The sequence below is a fragment of the Acinonyx jubatus genome, chromosome C1, assembly GCF_027475565.1.
Source record: "Acinonyx jubatus isolate Ajub_Pintada_27869175 chromosome C1, VMU_Ajub_asm_v1.0, whole genome shotgun sequence".
NCBI lineage: Eukaryota > Metazoa > Chordata > Mammalia > Carnivora > Felidae > Acinonyx > Acinonyx jubatus.
In genome coordinates, this window is record NC_069381.1 from 86448685 (window position 1) to 86461511 (window position 12827).

The window sequence follows — 12827 nt, forward strand, 5'->3', positions numbered from 1 at the left end:
ATGGATGTTTTACAGCTGAGAGGAGTTATTATTCACTAGATATTCTGTTGTTATTAAACACTAAAAATTAGGAAGAGACTGGAGGGCATTTAGGATGGGATAAAGAGAGGACACAGAAACTCAAGGGAGAACATGAGGTCTTACTCAGCCTTGTCATCAGGAAATGAGGAACTACATCAGATCTAAGTTAAATGCCAGCCTCTCCAAAAAAGCTCTCAGAAAAACCTCAAAACAATTATTCACTGGACAAAAACATGTCAATGTTTCTAGCAAAGATCTTGACATGAAACACCCAACTTAGGGACAATTATACATAGCACCATGACAGAGCTGGGATCATGACAGCCTGGCATCAGTTCAAATGCTACGGTGGACACACAAATCTCTAGGGACTAGCTCTCACTCACAGATGAATGTGATGTTTTACAGCATAAAGATGTAGATGTTTCTTAATAGATGTCATCCAAAGGAGCTTTCTTCATGCTGCCAGATTCAAGGAATTTCTTAACTGTAGCAATATTACTTAGTTCCACTGCAGAACTCTGGGAGGTTCAGACAGGATATTGGGGAATTCCTCTTCCAGAGCCAGAATGGTTTAGAGTAGAATCACACCCACAAGGCTTAGCTAATTACCAACAAGAAACCTTTTGGTCATTATCCTTTAAAACCTTTTCAAACATGGGCAAGTATCTAATTATAGACTTCTGGGCCATGTTATCATGTCTTCTTGTTGATCATCTGGTTTTAGGAAAGGATGAACAGCAATCAGTTCCATGAGATCTAGCATCCCCTCCGTAGTCATGTCAACCAGGTTCTCTCTTTGAGGTCCTTGCCAAAGAGATGATGGTCTCCACAATGTAGTTGGAGAATGCTTCTGGTCTGCACCAACTTCATTCCATCAATTTCAACCATCGGCACTTGTTGGAACAGTAGGTGGTTACCATCCTGGAGTTTCTGCCACTGTTCTCGTTTCTAAGAATTCTTCATCAAACTCGACTCCAGCAGCTGCTAAAACCCATCTTGCTGATTCCATCAGCAAATGCTTGGGCTTGGGCAAGCTTGGGCTTCGCTGCCATGAGAGACTATTTGGAACACCCAGAGACACCCAAAGCTCTCCACAAGTGATCTGCTGGCCAATAGCCTATTGTTGACTGGGAGTCTTACCAGTAACATTAACCACTGATTAACACATATTTTGTATGTTATAAGCATTTTATACTGTACTTTTACAATACAGTAAGCTGGACAAAAGAAAATGTTTTAAGAAAATCATGAGGAGAAAATATATTTATAGTACTGTGCTGTGAATTTTTTTTAATCTATGTTCTGTGGATCCATATAGGTCAAACCAATGTCATTCAAGGGCCGACTGTATAGCATTGATTTTAACATTCTGCTCATAGCTTTTTGATATATATGTCAGATATGAGCCTGGTTCTATTGATTATTTTTTGTCTTTTGGAAATGCATTGTTCATTATTTGCCTTTTCATAAACCTCATAATCTTTTGTAGAAAGAAACTGGACATTCTAAGACAGTAGATACTGAAGTAAACAACTTTGGGGGGGGGTCTAGAAATTAGCATTCCTTTCCTTCTGCTAGACCTTTATTGTGTAGATTTGAAGCCATCTAAACAGAAGTGGCCTTGGCTTGGTTGTTTGTTGCTGTTGCTATCCTCAGTGCACCTTGGTCACCTAATTCCCCTGGAGATAATTTGTGTTCCAGTTGGGGATGGTTTTCTACATGGTTTTATCATTTCTGATTCATCCTCAGCTTTAGGTCTTCTCCTTTCAGTGTTCCTGAGAGTTCCTCTCCAGTCTTGCTCTATCCTGGTCCTCTTGCAGGAGAACTGTTCACCTGTTACTCATTAAGTTTTAGTCTAGTAGTAAAGTATATTCATCCTTATTCCAGTTGTAGTTCCGGATAAACAAGTATTCTGATCTGTCCCCCATTACTTTTTCACTAGTTTTCACTAATGCCCTAAAAACTGCAGTGTTTATTGTTCTTTGACCACAGTAAGGTCTGTAAGGGCAGATGGGGAAGAAGTATTTAAATGAGGCTTGCACTCTTCTCCTGCTGACATTACCGTTTCCCTCCCCCAACCCTGCACCATGAGAGACCCTTCCCCAGAACTTTCACCAATCTTTTTGTGAATATCTTGTGAGATGCATGTGGAGAAATATACAAGTGTGAACTCCCCCCTGTACACACAGCACCTGAGGTCTCCAAACTTCACACTGATGTGCAGTCAGCAGCTAATTTGTTAGCATGTCAAGCTGCCTTATTCGTATCATGCTTGGCTACATCATCCCAGGTGGAGAAGTGCTCAGGTCCTACCTATTCCCTCAGGCTTCAGTCTCTCCTTAGATTGTACATTAGTTGGTTGTGCCGAGACCTCAGTTCTTTGGTTCAAGAAAAGTGATGAATTTGCATTTTGCCTGGATTTTTGGTTTTGTCAGGGTGATAACAGAACTCTTTCCACAGCTCTTCAATCCAAGAAGAAACTGGAAAACCAAACCCATGATTTTTATATTGATATTTGAAAGATGAATAAGAGTTTACTAAGTGGAAAAGGGTACGCCAGAAGAAATTCCCAGGTAGAGGAAGCATCATGGTACTGTTATGAGGGAGCATGAGATTTGAAGCAAATGAAAAAAAAAGCAATGAAGGCAAGGTGGTTGAGCATAGATAATGAAAATGAAGATGGGATTTGGGGAGACTGGAACAGGTCATGCTGGTTAGTCCTGACCCTATGAACAACTGGAATTTTGTAATGCATTGTGAACAATTTTCAGAATTTTGTAACTATATCCTGGATACACTATGGAAAGCTAATTAAAAATCATGTGGGTAGACCAATGGGGAGACATACAGTGTCCAGGTAGAACAAGATAGATCCTTGGAATAGGGAAATAGGAGTGGGTGTGGAAGAAAGACCTCTACTGAAAATAAAGAGAGAGAGAAAGAAAAAGGAAATAAAGGTAGTTTTTTTTAAGAATCTTACACATATAGAGAATGGTGAGGAGTTCAGGGTGGCTATTACAGAGGTTAATGACAGGACTTTTAAGAAATTAGGCTGGAGATGAATTAAAATGAGACTGTGAAAGACCATGTAGGCCATGCTAAGAAGCCTATATTGATTTCCTCCACATTCACTAACTATATCACAGTAAGCTCTAAGCTGAGCTGTGACAGGACCATATTAGATTTGAGGAGATACAACTTAAATCATGATCTGTGTAGACAGGATATTATTACATTCTGAACAGTAAATAGAACATTTTTAAGCCTGTGTTAGTGCTAACATATATTGACATGGTAATTGTCTTCACAAACCAATGAATAAACTATTAAGATGAAGAAAATTTGGTTTTCTTGCCACCATCCACTGTGCAAAATAATCTTTCAGTAAAATATATTAGTCATGAAATAGGAATAATAGTCAACATAAAACTCGATTTGAAGATGATGAAGATTAACCAGCTAATAGATCAAAAAGAAGTTATACTTGATAATTTGCCTTTTCTTTTTATGGTTCACTAAAGCATAAATGAAAAATGCATTATGCTTTATATCAGACCAAATTTATAAATCCTGGGTTAAAAGGTAGGCATTCATTACATGTCATTTTCCTAGTTTTTAAATGTTATTGTCTTAATAGATTCAACCATCCAGCCACTCATTTATTTAAGTTCTCAATGAGCACATATTGGGCACTGAAAATGTGCTTGGTACTGTGGATGCCTGGATTCTGAAAAATGAGATGACTTAAATTGTGTTCTCAAAGACTGTCCAGAAAAGAAACAGACATTGCAGTGCATCCGAATTACAAGCTAAAGCATGCAAAGTAAGTACCAGTGTGACAGTACGAGGCAGATTGGGGCTTTATAATAAAGTAAATAAGGCAAGACTTTTTGATGTGAGTTGTCATGCATTTAATTCAAATCATTTCAGCAAAGCATTAATGAGTATGCTATTCCAGGCCCTATGTTCAGTGTTTGGGTTACAGTTATTGATAAGATATAGTCAGTGATTTCAAGAAACTTATTACCTAATGAGATGGACTAACATTGTAACAACCAACTATAATATCAAATTCTAGTAACAGTATAAACTAAATGGAATTAATCCAAAATGAGAGTTGGAATGAGGGTCCACTGAGGAAGTGATCAGAACTGAGAATTGAAGGGTAAATAACCTCATCAGGATTGAACTGTTAGATCAGTACTTCCTGGCAGAGGTGAGAGCATGACAAAGGGCAAACAAATTAGCCTTTACTTTGTGCCCCCAGGACACTCTCTGAGGCCCTGCACCTCAGTCATTCTAAGGCATTACCCCTTCCCTTTAGACATGTGAAATCTCTGACCCAAAGAAGTAGGTACCTTTTTCTTAGATATCTCAAGCTACTACGCTGTCTGAGGCTATCTTGTTTTAAACACCCATGTTTTCAACATGATGGGATAATGAGTGAAATGGTAGGGCATACAGAAGACTTAAGTAGCTCAGCATAGATAAAGCACATTTCTCTTCTCTTCATATATTACTGTTCCCATTTGGGTTTTTTGGCTTTGGCTACTCCTTCTTTCAGGCTTATCATTGGACTTCATCTCCACCAGCCTGCTGCTGTGAGGTATAGCAAACTTTACCTAATCTGCCTTACTCAGGGATATGAGTAGTTTGCTGTAACACCTAGGAGGATCTCAAGTGGCCACAACCATTGGTTCTGGTCCCATCTGAAAGTTGCCTCCTCCGACACTGCTGAAGCTTTGCTCTTTAGATTTGATAGTGCCTCTTGCTGCAGACTCATGTTTTGGGTCCCAGTGGTTACTCTTGCTATTTTTTGATCCTTCCCCTTACTAGCCGGCTACCTTGCTGCCCATCCTTTTCACTACTCCCTGTGATACTGAACTCAACTGACCGTTTTCCCAACTCAAGTGGAAGAAGTTTCCTCTTTAATGATGTCATCTCAGTAGGGACAAAGAACATTTTCCATTTCTTTTTTTAAGCCATGAATTAAAGTTAGTAAAGCTGAGTTGTCATTTTGATTATTTGGCCCTATTTTATTCTGTTTTTATATGAATATTTATAGGCTACAATTTGGTCAGTAATTTTAACATCCCCAGTAAGCTATTACATATAGTCAAAACAAAGAGTATTGTTAACTTAGCATTTTGTCCCTCTATCTTTTGAGGCCTGAAATTATTCTTTCCTCTTTTTAAAACTTGTCCCATCTGACTTTCAGTTGACTCCAGAGTTTGCAGAAGAAGATGCTCTAGTCACCCAAAAGTAAAAAAGAGAAATCCTTTCTTACCATCAAAATTGTTTTTCCCTACTAATCAGGGAATCCGGTGTCACAGAGCCCCTAAATACTTAATAAACCTCTCTCAAGTTTTGTTAAAATTCTCCTCTCTCTCCCTCTATCTAAACTGCACTCTTTTAATTCATTCTGCTTTCCACAGTATATTCTTTTTTCCTTAACTAGGACCATTGTTGTGTCACTAAGTTTTATCATTACATATTCTTGTGTGTGTATGTGTGAGTGTGGGGGCGGGCGTGGTGCTTTTCACAAGCCAGTCCCCCCCGGTATGTCAAAAAGTACCACAAAGTATAAGGAATAATGTTCAGAACCATCAAACAGGTCATGTGTCATTATTTTAAATATACTCAGAAAACATGAAGAACAACCTTCATGTGACTTACACTACATATGGCCGTGTAAGCACTTAACTTTTAGGTATTCTTCCCATAACTTTAGCAGTTCTTGGACATCACTTTCATATAAAATAAGCACAAAAAATCCATAAAATTATAGCAAAAACAAGATTGGGTGTCATTTTCAGATATTTGAGTGAAGTAAAATATAGCCGTCTGGTAATTTCCAATTTTGCATTTGTGTAATTGAATGACCACCATATAGATAAAAGCCTACATTCACTCACAAAAGCTTAAATTTATCAGAAAACAACTTAGTTCACCAAAGTTCTTTTTCCCTATTCATTTTGAAGCATTTTTATATCCTATAATTTTCTCAGTTATGTAATATATCTCTGTCATGTTTTATTAAAACATTTAAATATTAAGTTTCTTACACAGAAAATACAGCCAATGTCTATTTTCTTTTATTTAACTTCTCTTATTTTCTATTTTTTTAAATTTACATCCAAATTAGTTAGCATATAGTGCAACAATGATTTCAGGAGTAGATTCCTTAGTACCCCTTACCCATTTAGCCCATCCTCCTTCCCACAGCCCCTACAGTAACCCTCAGTTTGTTCTCAATATTTATGAGTTTCTTCTGTTTTGTCCCCCTCACTGTTTTTATATTATTTTTGTTTCCCTTCCCTAATGTTCATCTGTTTTGTCTCTTATAGTCCTCATATGAGTGAAGTCATATGATTTTTGTCTTTCTCTGACTGACTAAATTCATTTAGCATAATAATACCCTCCACTTCCATCCACATAGTTGCAAATGGCAAGATTTCATTCTTTTTGATTGCCAAGTAATACTCCATTGTAGGTGTATGTATGTATGGGTATATATATACACAACCTCTTGTTTATGCATTCATCCATCGATGGACATTTGGGCTCTTTCCATACTTTGGCTATTATTGATAGTGCTGCTATAAACATGGCGGTGCATGTCTCCCTTTGAAACAGCACACCTGAATCCCGTGGATAAATGCCTAGTAGTACAATTGCTGCGTCATAGGGTAGTTCTATTTTTAGTTTTTTGAGGAACTTCCATACTGTTTTCCAGAGTGGCTACACCAGCTTGCATTCCCACCAACAGTGCAAAACAGATCCTCTTTCTCTGCATCCTCGCCAACATCTATTGTTGCCTGGGTTGTTAATGTTAGCCATTCTGACAGGTGTAAGGTGGTATCTCATTGTGGGTTTGATTTGTGTTTCCCTGATGATGAGTTATGTTGAGCATTTTTTCATGTCCCAGTTGGCCATGTGGATGTCTTCCGTGGAGAAGTGTATATTCATGTCTTTTGCCCATTTCTTCACTGGATTATTTGTTTTTTGGGTGTTGAGTTTGATAAGTTCTTTGTAGATTTTGGATACTAACCCTTTATCTGATATGTCGTTTGCAAATATCTTCTCCCATTCTGTCGGTTGCCTTTTAGTTTTGCTGATTGTTTCCTTCTCTGTGTAGAAGCTTTTTATTTTGATGAGGTCCCAATAGTTCATTTTTGCTTTTGTTTCCCTTGACTCCAGAGACGTGTTGAGTAAGAAGTTGCCACAGCCAAGATCAAAGAGGTTTTTGCCTGCTTTCTCCTCAAGGATTTTGATGGCTTCCTGTCATACATTGAGGTCTTTCATCCATTTTGAGTTTATTTTTGTGTTATGGTGTAAGAAAGTTGTCCAGGTTCATTCTTCTGCATGACGCTGTCCAGTTTTCCCAGCACCACTTGCTGAAGAGACTGTCTTTATTCCATTGGATGTTCTTTCTTGCTTTGTCCAAGATTAGTTGGCCATAAGTTTGTGGGTCCATTTCCAGGTTCTCTATTCTGTTCCGTTGATCTGAGTGTCTGTTCTTGTGCCAGTACCATACTGTCTTGATGATTACAGCTTTCTAATATAGCTTGAAGTCTGGGATTGTGATGCCTCCTGCTTTGGTTTTCTTTTTCAAGATCGCTTTGGCTATTCGGGGTCGTTTCTGGTTCCATACAAATTTTAGGATTATTTGTTCCAGCTCTGTGAAGAATGCTGGTGTTATTTTGATAGGAATTGCATTGAATATGTAGATTGCTTTGGGTAGTAACAGCATTTTAACAAAAATTGTTCTTCCTTTCCAGGAGCGTGAAATCTTTTTCCATTTTTTGGTGTCTTCAATTTCTTTCATAAGCTTTCTAGAGTTTTCAGTGTATGGAGTTTTCACCTCTTTTGTTAGATTTATTCCTAGGTATTTTATGGTTTTTTGCACAACTGTAAATGAGATTGGTTCCTTGATTTCTCTTTCTGTCACTTCCTTGTTGGTGTATAGGAAGGCAACCAATTTCTGTGCATTGATTTTATATCCTGAAACCTTGCTGAATTCATGAATCAATTCTAGCAATTTTTTGGTAGAATCTTTGGGGTTTCCAATATAGAGTATCAGGTCATCTGCGAAGAGTGAAAGTTTGACCCCCTCCTCGCCAACTTGGATGCCTTTTATTTCTTTGTGTTGTCTGATTGCAGAGACTAAGACTTCTAATACTGTGTTGAGTAACAATGGCAAGAGTGGACATCCCTGTCTTGTTCCTGACCTTAGGGGGAAAGCTGTCATGTTTTCCCCATTGAAGATGATATTAGCATTAGCGTTGGGTCATTTGTAAATGGCTTTTATGATCTCGAGGTATGCTCTTTCTATCTCTCCTTTCTTGAGAGTTTTTATCAAGAAAAGATGCTGTATTTTGTCAAATGCTTTCTCTGCATCTATTGAGAGGATCCTATGGTTCTTGTCCTTTCTTTTATTGATGTGATGAATCACGTTAATTGTTTTGTGGATATTGAATCAGCCCTGCCTCCCAGGTATAAATCCCACTTGGTCGTGGTGAATAATTTTTTTAATGTATTGTTGGAGCCGGTTGGCTAATATCTTGGTGAGGACTTTTGCATCCATGTTCATCAGGGAAATTGGTCTATAGTTCTCCTTTTTAGTGGGGTCTCTGTCTGGTTTTGGAATCAAGGCAATGCTGGCTTCATAGAAAGAGTTTGGAAGTTTTCCTTCCATTTCTATTTTTTGGAACAGCTTCAAAAGAATAGGTATTAACTCTTCCTTAAATGTTTTTTGGAATTCCCCTGGAAAGCCATCTCGCCATGGACTCTTGATTTGGGGAGTTTTTTTGATTACTACTAATTCGATTTCCTTACTGGTTATGGGTCTGTTAAAATTTTCTATTTCTTCCTGTTTCGGCTTTGGTAGTGTTTGGTAGCGTTTCTAGGAATTTGTCCATTTCTTGCAGATTGCCCATTTTATTGGCATATAATTGCTCATAATAGTCTCTTATTATTGTTTGTATTTCTACTGTGTTGGTTGTGATCTCTCCTCTTTCATTCTTGATTTTATTTATTTGGGTCCTTTCCTTTTTCTTTTTGATCAGACTGGCTAATGGTTTATCAATTTTGTTAATTTTTCAAAGAGCCAGCTTCTGGTTTCATTGATCTGTTGTACTGTTTTTTTGGTTTCAATAGCATTAATTCCTGCTTTCATCTTTATTATTTCCTGTCTTCTGCTGGTTTTGGCTTTTATTTTGCTGTTCTTTTTCCAGCTCCTTAAGGCATAAGGTTAGGTTGTGTATCTGAGATTTTTCTTCCTTCTTTAGGAAGGCCTGTATTGCTATATACTTTCCTCTTATGAACGCCTTTGCTGCGTCCCAGAGGTTTTGGGTTGTGGTGTTATCATTTTCATTGACTTCCATATACTTTTAAATTTCCTCTTTAACTGCTTGGTTAGCCCATTCATTCTTTAGTAGAATGTTCTTCAGTCTCCAAGTATTTGTTACCCTTCCAAATTTTTTCTTGTGGTTGTTTTCGAGTTTCATAGTGTTGTGGTCTGAAAATAAGCACAGTATGATCTCCCTTTTTTTGTACTTGTTGAGGGCTGATTTGTGTCCCAGTATATGGTCTATTTTGGAGAACATTCCATGTGCACTGGAGAAGAATGTATATTCTTATGCTTTAATGAAATGTTCTGCATATATCTGTTCAGTCCATCTGGTCCAGTGTGTCATTCAAAGCCATTGTTTCCTTGCTGATTTTTTGATTAGGTGATCCGTCCAGGTGGGGTGTTGATATCTCCTACTATTATGGTATTACTATCGATGAGTTTCTTTATGTTTGTGATTAATTGATTTATATATTTGGGTGCTTGCACATTTGGCACATAAATGTTTACAATTGTTAGGTCTCTTGGTGGACAGACCCCTTGATTATGATATAATGCCCTTCTGGATCTCTTGATACAGTCTTTCTTTTAAAGTCTAGATTGTCTGATAGAAGTATGGTTACTCCAGCTTTCTTTTGTTGACCATTAGCATGATGGATGGTTCTCCATCCCCTTATTTTCAATCTGAAGGTGTCTTTAGGTCTAAAGTGGGTCTCTTGTATACAGAATATAGATGGATCTTGTTTTATTATCCATTCTGTTACCCTATGTCTTTTGATTGGAGCATTGAGTCCAGTGACGTTTAGAGTGAGTACTGAAAGATATGAATTTCTTGCCATTATGATGCTTGTAGAGTTGGAGTTTCTGGTGGTGTTCTCTGGTCCTTTCTAATCGTTGTTGCTTTTGGTTGATTATATATGTGTATTTATATCAGGAGAGTCCCCCTTAAAATTTCTTGCAGGGCTGGTTTAGAGTTCACAAACTCCTTTAATTTGTGTTTGTCTGGGAAACTTTTTATCTCTCCTATTTTGAATGACAGTCTTGCTGGATAAAGAATCTTGGCTGCATATTTTTCTGATTCAGCACATTGAATATATCCTGCCATTCCTTCTTGGCCTGCCAAATTTCTGTGGATAGGTCTCTTGCAAACCTGATCTGCCTTCCCTTGTAGGTTAGGACTTTTTGTCCCTTGTTACTTTCATGATTCTCTCTTTGCCTGAGTGTTTTGTGAATTGGACTATGATATATCTTGTTGATGGTCAGTTTTTGTTGAATCTAAGGGGGGTCATCTGTGCTTCCTGGATTTTGATGTCTGTGTCTTTCCCCAGGTTAGGAAAGCTTTCCACTATGATTTGCTCACATAACCCTTCTACCCCTATTTCTCTCTCTTCCTCTCCTGGGACCCCTGTGATTCTGATGTTCCTTTTTAATGAATCACTGATTTCTCTCATTCTTAAATCGTGCTCTTTTGCCTTCATCTCCCTCTTGTTTCATGCTTCATTATTCTCTATAAGTTTGTCCTCTATATCGCTGATTCTCTCTTCTGCCTCATCCATCCTTGCCACCGCTGCATGCGTCCATGATTGCAGCTCAGTTATAGCATTTTTAATTTCATTCTGGCTATTTTTTACTTCTTTTATCTCTGCAGAAAGGGATTCTAATTATTTTCAACTCCTGCTAGTATTCTTATTATCGTGATTCTAAATTCTGGTTCAGACATCTTGTTACTATCTGTGTTGGTTAAATCCCTGGCTGTCATTTCTTCCTGCTCTTTCTTTTGGTGTGAATTCCTTTGTTTAGTCATTTTGAAAGGAGAAAAGTAATTAACAAGGTATAAAAATAAAATTAAAAAATTTAAAATTAAAAAAATATTAAAATTAAAAAATTAAACACACACACACACACATCTAATAAATGATGCTAGATCCTAGGTGTGTTTTGGTCTGGGTGTTGAAAGTGGTTTGACAGATTAGGGGAAAAAAAGGGGGGGGAAGAAATCATTTGAGAATTTTAAAAAATGAATACACTGAAGTACACTAAAATGAGATGATGGGAGTAAAATAGAATTTGAAAAGACTTACACAAAATAATATAGAAGAAAAAAATTAAAGGAAAAATAATTTTAATAAAAATTAAAAATAAAAATGAATTTTTTCTCTTCCTGTTTTCAAGAAAAAGAAACGAAAAAAAAGAAAGAAAAAATAAATAGTTTGAAAATTTGAAAAAGTGAATACACTGTAGTACACTAAAATAAAATGATGGAAGTAAAATAGAATTTGAAAAAATGTACATAAAAGCAAAAAGTATAGTAAAAGATATTAAAGAAAAATATTTTTAATAGAAATTGAAAGTAAAAATGAAGTTTTTTCTCTTTCTGCATTCAAGAAAAAGAAAAGTAACTAAAAATTGAAAAAAGGAAAAGAAAAAAGATAAAAAGGAAACTTTTTGAAAATTTGAAAAGGTGAATGAACTGAAGTAGACTAAAATAAAATGATGGAAGTAAAATAATATTTGAAAAAATTTACACAAAAGTAAAAAATATAGTAAAACAGTTAAAATTATTTTTAATAAAAATTGAAAATAAAAATGAATTTTTTCTGTTTCTGTATTCAAGAAAAAGAAGTGTAAAAGGAAAAAAGAAAGAAAATTGAATATATGGACCTGCTAACAGATTGAAATAGGACTGAAATTACTTTGTTTTCCCCTAGAAATCAGACTGTGCAGCATTTTATAGTCCATAAACTAAGAAGGGGGTGAGACTTGTGTTCTTGAAGAGCAAGGTTGGCCCAGTTGGGCAGGGCTCAGTGTAACGACTCCGTTCTCCACTAGATGGCGCTGCTAGCCTACTGGGGTGGATTGTTGCGGGACTAGTAGGTGCGTGTGCGCATGTGTGGCAGTGATGAAAATGGCGTCACCCAGGTACCCAGGTATCGAACGCTGTTCTCCCTGATCAGCAATCGTGCACCGTCCTCTGTCTTCAGCTTTCGTCCACTCCCTGCTTCTTCATTGTCTGTGACAAAGCCCCAGGCAGTACTTCTCTCCTGAGTTTTGTCTCAGAGGCGGCTGTTTTCTCCGGCCCCTTACTTCTGAAGGACTGCAGCTTTGACCCGCTCCGCCCCTCTGTGGGAGGGTCTCACCGAGCAATGGCTGAATGTTGGCTGCACCCAGGAACACTTGTGGAACCCTGTTGCTGCCGGTGCCCTGAGACTGTGGCCAGGTGCCAGCCTGCCCCAGAAAAAGTTCACGAGATAGTGTAGCAGCAGCGTTTCAGGGACTATGGAAAATCACAACACGCATCGGGCACCAGGCTTCACCCTTAAAGACCTTGTTCCTGCACCAGTGAATGTGGCCGTTTTCTGGGGTCTGCTGGGACCAGGTGGCTTCAACAGTCTCTACCAAATGTCCTTCCGGCAGTGGAACTGCTTTTCCCCGTGTGGCCTGAGAACCTCCG

General features: G+C 37.7%; 1 pseudogene; it reads right to left on the bottom strand.

The window, feature by feature from the left end:
• Nucleotides 1-292: 292 nt before the first annotated feature.
• LOC106967095 (glutathione S-transferase A4-like) lies at nucleotides 293-1033 on the bottom strand (annotated as a pseudogene).
• Nucleotides 1034-12827: the final 11794 nt, after the last annotated feature.